This window comes from Hibiscus syriacus, unplaced genomic scaffold (genome assembly GCF_006381635.1).
Source record: "Hibiscus syriacus cultivar Baekdansim isolate YM2019G1 unplaced genomic scaffold, ASM638163v2 tig00117034_pilon, whole genome shotgun sequence".
Lineage (NCBI taxonomy): Eukaryota > Viridiplantae > Streptophyta > Magnoliopsida > Malvales > Malvaceae > Hibiscus > Hibiscus syriacus.
This window is the reverse complement of record NW_024063533.1, coordinates 14659178-14669840: the sequence shown is the minus strand read 5'-3', so window position 1 is coordinate 14669840 and position 10663 is coordinate 14659178. Positions and strand designations below refer to the sequence as shown.

Sequence of the window (10663 nt, the reverse complement as noted above, 5' to 3'; positions counted from 1 at the left end):
CTTTAATAAATGATAACCATGTGCATATGAGTGAATGAAAGTAGTCACGGGATAACTCTACTTAACTAGCTTAGGGGTGGAAGGTATGCTCCCTTTCATCTAGAGTGTGGGAGAGTAGGTGTGATGAGCTGACTCCCTTCGTAACAACATTTGGAAAAAAAAATTAAAAAAAATGGAGTAAAATTGCGCCTAATGAATTAGTAAATGCCTTGACAAAAACTAGGGGACTTGAGTAAAAATTATTTTGAGGATCGGCTTCATCTTGCTCTGGCTTGGGAGATGCCTTGGCATTAAATACCGATAGAATTTCATCCAGAAAGCCTGGGAAATTCTGTTGAACGTGGGGAAGAATTTCTTAAAACATCGTTTCCACCACTACATCTCTATGCTTCACATAACCAAAGAAATTACGAATGTCACCATGTAAAGCATGTAAATGAGTCTGAGTCTGCATCACAACTTCCTCGAGAGCAAGCAATCTTTCCTCGACATTTGATTGTTCAGTACCTACAGATTGCTCATGAGCAAGGTCCATAGACTTGGGATTTTTAATTCCCAATAATAGTGGTAATCTAGCCCTAGTGATGCCCGAAATTCCATGTAAAATCTCATCAAAATCATTCTCATTAACCTTTTTCTTACAACACAAAGCAGTGATTAAATTAGGGAACTCTAAAGCACTTTCCTTTTTACCTAAACACTCATGAACTTGATGAACAAAGATGACACGCAATTGTGTGTCAAAAATCTATGTTGCACATTTATGACACGCATTTATGACTCACATTTATGACGTGCTTTTATGACACGTATTTATGTCTCACATTTATGACGCACATTTATGACTCACATTTATGACGCGTATTGAAGCCCCCATCATAAATGAAGATGACACACATTTGTGTGTCATAAATTTATGACACGTATGTATGACATACATTACATGTCATTGAAGCATACGTCATTAAAAAAGATGGCAAACATTCGTGTATCGTGATTGTATTTTGTAAATTATATATATAATATATATATATTGTAGATTGACAAATAATCAAACTAAATCACATTTAATGCCTCATAATACTAAATATATATACTATATTATATATAAGCAATCCATTTTCATACAATATATTCACATTAAGTTATCAAAAATATTGTAATCTTATGTCGATACAAAATATCACGGCATAATAAAGTTCTACTAATATGGCCTCGCCATCTGGGCGTGTACACAAGAAATCATTATCAAGTTCTACTAAAGGAGAGTTTTGTAAAAAATAAAAAGTAGCATGGTATTCCAACATATCACCAGTTTCACCATTTGCTCCATACTTGTACATCTTATGTGGTGTGAAGCCGACAACAGACAAATTCACACCTTGTCTACCTAGCAAAAAGAACATAACTTGGAAGATTCATTACATACTATTAAGTCTGTTAACTAGTTAAGATTTTGCAGAACTTTGATAAGTTAGAGAACTACTAAGTGCAATACAATTCTCCCAAGTTTCAATTCATACCTTATGCATATCTGATCTAATGGAGTGCGGTAATGATCAAATAGTAGCCAGATACCATATCCAAGCTTCCAGTGCTTCTGCAACTTGTATTTCAGAACCATATTGTGTTATTGAAGCACTAGCGCTTTCTGAACCATATTATGTCATTGAAGCAGCGTTATTCTCACCATCAACTTGATCATTCTCATCCTTGGGAGAAGGAACTCGCTCTCTGTAAAGATGATATTCAGACAAATTGAAATATGACACATGAACTAGACAGACTAAGTTTAGGGGAGAAATTATGGAACTAACATAATTCCTAAAATTTTATGAAGCATGCCTAGGAAAAGAAGCATGATGTCTTAGAAGTGGAGTACTTCTTTCACCTTTACCATAATGCTCCTCCAAATGTGCAAATTATCGTTTGAATCGCTCAACGCCACTATTTGATTGAAAAAGAAAAAGAATACTTTTATTTGCAATGCTAGAAGCAAATGTTATCAACTGGAATTTTGATTTTCCAAACCTCCACCCCTTATATTGCGCTTAAGCACTACATAACTTGAAATGAAGATTCGATCTACAAAACCACTCAAAAAGTATTACTTTACTAAGCTGTATCTAAACTTTATAAGGACAATCTTGGACATCATATTAAGAAACAAGAGGATTTTTTTAAAGGATATTAAGGAACAAAAGTTAAGAGCTTGAAAGGTACATGAAGTTGGTCTGATCCCTACCACGGAGGTACTCCTACAACATCTGGAGATGATACTCTAATATTTGTTTGGCCATAAATTGGTTAAGCTATATGATAAATAGAAACAAAATAAAACCAAAGCAACAAATGTGGAGTACCTCTCTATAAATCAGCTCTCTAACATAATCTTTTGCCAATTTCTTTCTCTCAAACTCAAATTCTAATTTCAATATAGGTTGAGTGGATGGTTCATGATCAACATTTGCTAAACCATAAAAGTAAAGATCAGCTAATCCCTGCCAGCGTAGAACAACACCATTAGGAATATCAGAAGCTTGTAAGTTATGATCTAACTGTCAGATTTATCATTTGTAGTTGATTTACTTCCAATGATGAGAAGAATTATTATATCTTGATGAAATGATGCTGACAAAACATCAAATCACAATTTGTAGCATTCAAGATCACCCATTAATGGATTTAAAACTCTATTGGAAGCATATCCTTTATGTTTTCTGAATATAAAAAAAAGTTAGCAAAAAACCCCATTTTTCTATAAATTTCATGGTTATCTATTGTATGCATACCTTGTTTCCTTTTTAGTTCTTTTGAAAGAAAAAATTAAATACTAGGAATTCTCAATCTTACTTCTTCAGCTGTGGGATGATCTTTTGGATCAAATGCAAGTAAGCGATCAAGTAGGCGAAGAGCCCCGGGATCCACATTAGGGAATTTCTGTGAGAAAGAAACCGGTGGCTTTTTACGCATGCTACTAAGGTACCTCCTTGCCTTTTCATTTCTAATCTGCCAGGTAATGATAAATTATGCAATGAGTGATCAATATCTAATCTCTCAATTAGAATCTTAGTAACAAAGCTTGAAATCAGCGCCAGGTTGAAGTGAAAATAAATCAAGTGAAATATAAGAAAAAAGGTAACTAACCCTTGATATAGATTGATAAGGGAGAGTACCAAGGATATCGATAATGAGATCCAATTGGTGCACCATATTTTTTCAAGGAAAAAGTGGTTTTCCTATAAGTATCTCAGCAAATACGCATCCTATACTCCACATATCAATTGCAGGAGTGTACTACAAAAGGATTAAAGACTCAGAAATTGCAATTATAGTCTAATAAAACATACTTAATATAATTATTATACATCAAAACGCAAATGAAAGTTCAGATGTTGCACTTCTCACGTTCAAAAGATATATAAAAATAAGTGATTAACAATAAGGCACATGGAAATAATGGTAGGTGCACCAATAACATTAAAAGTGACTAAATATTCATGACAACAAAGCATGATATAAAACCATATCTGAATACATATGGAACTAATGAAAAGCACATAATATTTTTCTTTAGCACATAGACTTTGCTAATACGATCAATTCCATGAGCTTAATTAGAAGAGATTTAATTTGAGCACACAGAGAATAAACCTATTGATCAAAATGATTAATGACCTTTAACAATTTCTAGGTATTAACTTCCTTATTCCAAATTGCAGTAACAACAATACACATTCTTAAAGCTACAAGATAAGCTTCAAGAATTTATTCTAGAAAATGATGTAGAAAAGAAATATTATATGGTGATTACACAAATGGCCGACAACCAAGTTACATAATACATCAAACTTAAATTCTACATAAGGAAAACTTTTAACTGACATGTGCAAAGCAATCCAGTATGGACTACTTCAAAGATGAAAAGTTCATTTTAAACCATTCCAAGAACTTACTTAAATGTGCAACTGACAACATCAAATTACACAGTGCAGAATTGGTTATGTGCAGAAAGGATGTTAAAGGAAATTCACATCCATCAAAAAATAAACAATAATGTCTAATTTGGTTTTACTACTAAGTAAATGAGCATCAGTCCAAACAAGTACTACTCTGGATAAATACAATCAACTAACCGTTCCATAGAAAGATAAGGGGATACCAGGGGAGTCAAAATATTTTCAGAAATTAATGCAATATATGTATACACATATAATGACTAGGTTACCGAAACAAAAAAATATTTCTCCTACTTTTTTAGTGGTTTCAGTAACTGGAAATAAGAATATCAAGATGAAAATCCTAATATATAGAAGCCTAAAAAGAACTTACTTTGGAGAAAAAGGATCCACAGAGTTTAGGAGCACGATACAAACAGGTTGCGACATAGTCGTAGATGGATTAAATAAGTTAGATTAGTTAGAACAACCTTTTTGGAGGCTTGTCCAATGTAATGATGGAAGCGTTTAAAAGCAAATTAAGCCATTTGAGAAATACTAAGGAAGCATAAAAGTGAAAGCTTCAAGATTTAATGAAAGAACAACATATAATCTAAAAAATCGTTGATGGGGCATCATTAAATGACACTCGGGCAAGCCCAAAATCACATATCTTCAACTTACAATCAGCATTAGCAAGGATGTTCTTTGGTTTTAAATCTCGATGGAATACATTTGTTGCAGCAATAGGAAGGAAATAAACTCAACAAATGCAACTAAGTGGTGATGTTAGAGAAGCATTTTGAAAAGCACTGACCTTTTCACTCGTGTGGTTGTCAATCACAGAAGTAATAACCCCATAACTTTCTTTCCCAATGATCTCATGAATTTGATATCGGCTTTCCTCTCCATATTCAGTGAAAAAACCTGTTTCAAGTCCGCCCTGAATAGCACCATTGTTTAAAAACACCAAAAGTCCTATTCAAAAATAAGGAACAAGATAAAAGGGGGGGAAGCATACGTTGTGGTGAATGGCCAAACCAGTGGACTGCTGCAAAGAGAAAAAGGGAAAAAGAGAAAAAGGGGGAAGCATGCGGCTTGAACTAATTATCGAGGGGGAAGAAGCGGGAAAAGATGAAAATAATGGGGGGGAATTAAAAGACGACTTTTATAGATGACACACAATTAAATATGACACACATTATGGTAAGTCATAAATCGTTTAGATTTTAAAAAACATGACATTTTTTTATGACACATTTTTTGCAAGTCATAAATTTGCGTGTGTCATTAAAGGTATATTTTCTTGTAGTGAAACGAGAAAGTGATATCATCGTATTGTGAGATGTAGGAATGAGTTTGGGTTTGAGAAAATGGTTCCATAACTTGGCACGTGGTTGTAGACGCTCACGGTTGATCGAATATCGACTGGTTTGGCGACCATTGCGTTCGGTGTTTGAGAAGCATAAGTCCTCCAAAATCCCATCATAGGTGGTACTATCGGCATCATTTTCGAATGTGGCATGTCGGTCCTCCACACCCTGCAAATGAAAATACCTATTAATCGCAGAGGTTGTAAATCGAATCTGTTTACCTCGAACGAAAATGCAGTGTTGGTTCTTCTTGGAGATGTTGCCGCAAAACTCTTTAACCAGTGAAGCATTCACCGAACCCGGATGCCTTGCAAACTTTTTCCATTTGAGTCGAGTAATAATGTCCATCACGTCCGGTCCAAAGCCACCGTTGACTTCATTGGTAAAAATAAAACCCAACTCAAAAAAGAGTTTTTGGTTCTTGAAATTTTAAAACCATGCTTTGGCTTTGTCATTCTCGAACTGTTGCAAAGTAGAAGCTTCGGTTGCGGCCGGTCTTGTACGCACCATTTTTAGTGGTAGTGAAGCAAGAAAAATGAAAAAGTAAGAGCTTTGATGGTGTTAAAAGCTTGAATGATTTTCGACTATGGAGAAAATGAAGGATGAATATGAAGAAATGAGAGAGAAAAAGTAAATGTTAAAATGAAAGAAAAAAAGTTAATAATGAAAGAGAAAAGAAAAAGTTAAAAAAATGAGAGGGAAATGGGTGATAGGACGGTGAAAAGAAATGAGTGGATAGGGGCTTAATGCGTGTATGGGGAAGGAAAAATAACCTTCCAAAAGTAATGATGATGATGGGACAAAACTGTGGAGAGAGAAAAGTAAAAATTAGAAATAAAATAAATTAAAAAGAAACAAATCAAAAGAATATCTTCCCCATTTAATGTGTTGTCTTTTCCTCCCTTTGGTAACCGCTCCCTGCACGGTTTGCAACAATGTAGTCCCTACAAATCAAATCAAAAATTATTTACAAAATAAAATAAGAATAAAAATTAAAATAAAAGAAAAGATTAAATTTTAAATTTTTATTTAAGCACAGTCATAAATTCAATGTCGTGGCATCGAAATTTGGTTTTCGTCTGGGCACTCTTCAACATCGTGTAGATGCTAAACTGCCTTGTTGTTCATTGGTGGAACTCCATTATAGGCCTTCAGACGCTGGCCATTGACTTTGAAGATCATCCCATCTGTATTTTTGATGTCAGTTGCTCAGTGGGGATAGACGTAATGCACCTCAAATGTCCCTTACCATCGAGATTGGAGCTTCCCAGGGAAGAGTTTAAGTCTGGAGTTATAAAGCAATACTTGTTGGCCCACATGAAAATGTTGTGGCATCAGTTTCTGGTCATGCCACTTCTTGGTTTTCTCCTTGTATATCCGAGCATTCTCATATGCTTGTGCTCTAAACTCTTCCATTTCATTAAGTTCTAGTAACCTCTGCTCCCCAGCTAGTTGGCGTGAAAATTCAATTGTTTGATGGCCCAATAAGCTTTATGTTCAAGTTCAACCGGGAGATACAAGCTTTCCCATACACCAACTTGAATGGTGACATCCCCAAAGGAGTCTTGAACATTGTTCTGTACTCTTAAAGTGCTTCACCTAACTTTGGGGACAATCCTTACGCATTGGGTTCACCACTTTCTCTAGAATATGCTTGATCTCTCAATTGGATATCTCAACTTGGTCATTTGTCTATGGATGACATGCCGTGGCAATCTTATGTCGAACTCCATATCTCCTCAATGCCTTGGAAATCAACTTGTTATCAAAGTAAGTTCCTGCATCACTAATAATAGCACGAGGTACTCCAAACCGAGTGAAAATATGCTTGTGCAAAAACTTGAGTACGATTTTAGAGTAATTCCTTGATGCTATTGCTTCCACCCACTTTGATACGTAATCCAAAGCAAGCAAGATATATAGATTTCCTCCAGAAGATGGGAATGGTCCCATGAAATTGATGCCCCAAACATCAAACAGTTCTATTTCCAAAATATTTTTCAATGGCATTTCATGATGCTAGAGATGTTTCCAGTCTGTTGGCATCGATTACAAGATTTGTGAAATACTTGAGCATCTTTGAATAGAGTTGACCAGTAAAAGCCTGATTGTAGGACCTTAGTAGCAGTCCTTGCTCCACAAAATGGCCTCCACATTGGGCTGAATAACAATGGTACAAATTGTCACACAGTTCTTCTTTGGGTACATATCCTCTAATGAGCTGATTGACACAATGCTTAAACAAATATGGCTCGTCCCAAAAATAGTAACTTGCATCGTGCTTGAACTTATTTTTAGCTTGACTATCTAAATCAAAAGGCAAGATTCCACTAACAAGAAAATTAACAAGGTCAACGTAGCATGGGATTGTTGAGACATTTAAAATTTTCTCATCAGGAAATTCCTCTTGAATAACTACAGTGTCATGGAATTCAATATTGTTCTCTAGCCTAGATAAGTGATTAGTAACTTGATTTTTAGTTTCTTTTCTATCTACCACCTCTAATTCGAATTATTGCAAAAATAAGATCCACCTAATAAGTCTAGGCTTGGCATCCTTTTTGTTCATTAAGTATTTTATAGTCGAATGATCAGTGGAACAATAACTTTAGTTCCTATTAGGTATTGTCTAAATTTATCAAAAGAAAATACCACGGCAAGTAATTATTTCTTAATGGTGGTTTAGTCCAATTATGTTTCATTCAATGTGTGACTAGAGTAATAAATAACATGAAAAAGTTTACCTCGACGTTACCCCAAAGCAGCTCCTACGACATAATCGCTTGCATCACACATCAACTCAAATGGTATTGCCCAATCGGGAGAAACTACAATGGGTGTCGAGATCAATTGTCATTTCAGCTTAGTGAATGTGCCGAGGCATAACTTTTCAAACACAAAGGGTTAGTTTTGTTGAAGCAATGTGCACAAGGGCTTAGAAATCTTGGAGATGTCTTTGATAAATCTTCTATAGAATCCACCATGTCCAAGAAAACTTCTTATACCCTTGACCAAAGTTAGTGGTGGCAACTTTTCAATCACTTCAATCTTCGCCTTGTCTACCTCGATACCCTTGTGAGAAATTTTGTAACCTAACACAATGCCTTCAGTCACCATGAAGTGACATTTTTCCCATTTTAAGACAAATCAGCCTCCTCACATCTTTTGAGAACTTTTGCTAAATTGCCAAGGCATCGTTCAAAATCGTCTCCAGAAACAAAAAAGTCATCCATGAAAATCTCTGAAAATCCTCAACCATGTCTGAAAATATGGCTTGCATATAGCGCTGAAATGTTGTCCAGGCATTATAGAGTCCAAAAGGCATCCTCGTAAAGGTAAAAGTTCCATAGGGATAAGTAAATGTAGTTTTTTTCCTGGTACTCTGGTGCGATGGTAATTTGATTATACCCCAAGTACCCATCCAAAAAGTAATAGAATGCTTTGTTGACCAATCGATCCAACATTTGAACGATGAAAGGTAAAGGAAAATGGTCCTTTTTTGTAGCTTTGTTGAGTTTTCGATAGTCCATGCATATCCTTCATCCGGTAATGGTGCGAGTGGGTAATAGCTCATTATTCTCATTAGTAACCACCCTCGTGCCTCCTTTTTTTGAAACACATTGTACAGGGCTCACCCATGAGCTATTTGAGATAGGGTAAATCACTCCAGCATCAAGTCATTTTAGAATTTCTTTCATAACCACCTTATTTATAATAGGGTTAGTTTCCTTTGTGGTTTATTGAATTACCATGGTAATCTTCAACCTGAATCTTGTGCATGCAGATTGTAGGACTAATTCCTTTCAAATCGACCATATTCCAACCAATTGCTTTCTTATGCTGCATCAAACCACTTAACAAACTTTTCTCTTGATTAGCAGTAAGGTTAATGGAAATAATCACCGGTTCGCTACCTAAGTAAACATATTTAAAATGCCCTGGAAAAGTTTTAAGCTATAGAATAAGTGCATGCAATAATGAAGGCTTAGGAGGAATAAATTCATCAAAATTCAGAGGTTCAAAATTCATACCTGACCTAGCTTGTAGTAAGCTAGATTGTTCCTCCAAAATTGGGAAGTTTTCGGACTCCACTAAGCTTTCATAGTCCACCCAATAGTCATTTTCTGTTAGCTGAATAAAATTGTTCTGGCATAGCTCTTCTTCAATCATTGAGTTCAATTCAGAAATGCCTTGGCATTCTTCAGTGTCATCAACATACTTGAGAGTTCGAAACACGTTGACAGTTACACACTGATCAACCACTCTCATAGTGAGTTCACCTTTTTCACAGTCTATCAAGATACGACCAGTGGTTAGGAAAGGTCTTCCCAGAATAATGGGTGCCTTGGCATCAACTTCGCAGTACAAATTAAGAAGTCGATTGGAAACACAAACTTATCTACCCTACTATGACATCCTCGACTCTCCCTTCAGGTTTCACATGGGATCTGTCGGCAAGTTGTAAAATAACCGAGGTGGGTCTTGCATCTCCCATGCAGAGCTTCAAGAATATAGTAAGTTAACACTTGAACCAAGATCACATAGTTCCTTTCAAACGAAATTAGCTCCTATCAAACAAGGAATAATGAAGTTGCCCGAATCATTTTACTTTGGTGGCAACTTACTCAATGAAAAAAAAAATTCTGTTACCATGGAAACAGTCTCTACTTTCCACTTCTTGGTACAGATTTCCTTCAGAAATTTTGCATACATCGGTATCTGTTCAATAGCTTCAAAGAGAGGTACGTTGATATGGAGATGATTAAGAATGTCCACGAACTTCTTGAACTAAACTTCATCATTATGCTTCTTCAATCTTTTCGGGAAGGGTGGTGGGGGTCTAGCTTCCTTAACTACAGTAGTAGGAATTACTTTTGCCTTGGCATCAGATTCTGGTGCCTTAGTAGAATTATTAGTAGAACCCTCCTCTTTGTCCTTCTCAGAAATACTATCATCATGTAATTAAGCTTCACCATTGTCAGTAGTGGAAGTAGAGTCGTCATGTTATGCCCTACTAGCCTTGACTTGTTGATTGATTTCTGTTCCACTCCTAAGAGTTAATACATTGCAATGCTCTTTTCCATGCCCTTTAGTGACTTCAGTATCACTTGGCAAACGTCCTTGCTGACGATCTTGTAATGTCATAGCAATCTGACCAACTTGTCCTTCCAAAGCTCTCAGAGACGAGCTATGGCTTTGAAGTAAGGTGCCTTTACTATGAAGTAAAGCTCTTTGATTCTTAATTAAAGTAGAATGGTCTTGCAGCATTGTCTTCATAGTAGATATAAACTCTTGAATTGTAGCTTCTAATGAACTCATGCTTGCTGAACATGAAGCTCTTTTGTTGGCACT

General features: G+C 35.8%; 1 pseudogene; it reads right to left on the bottom strand.

Moving 5' to 3' along the window:
- Positions 1-355: 355 nt before the first annotated feature.
- Positions 356-5659, bottom strand: LOC120196574 (annotated as a pseudogene).
- Positions 5660-10663: the final 5004 nt, after the last annotated feature.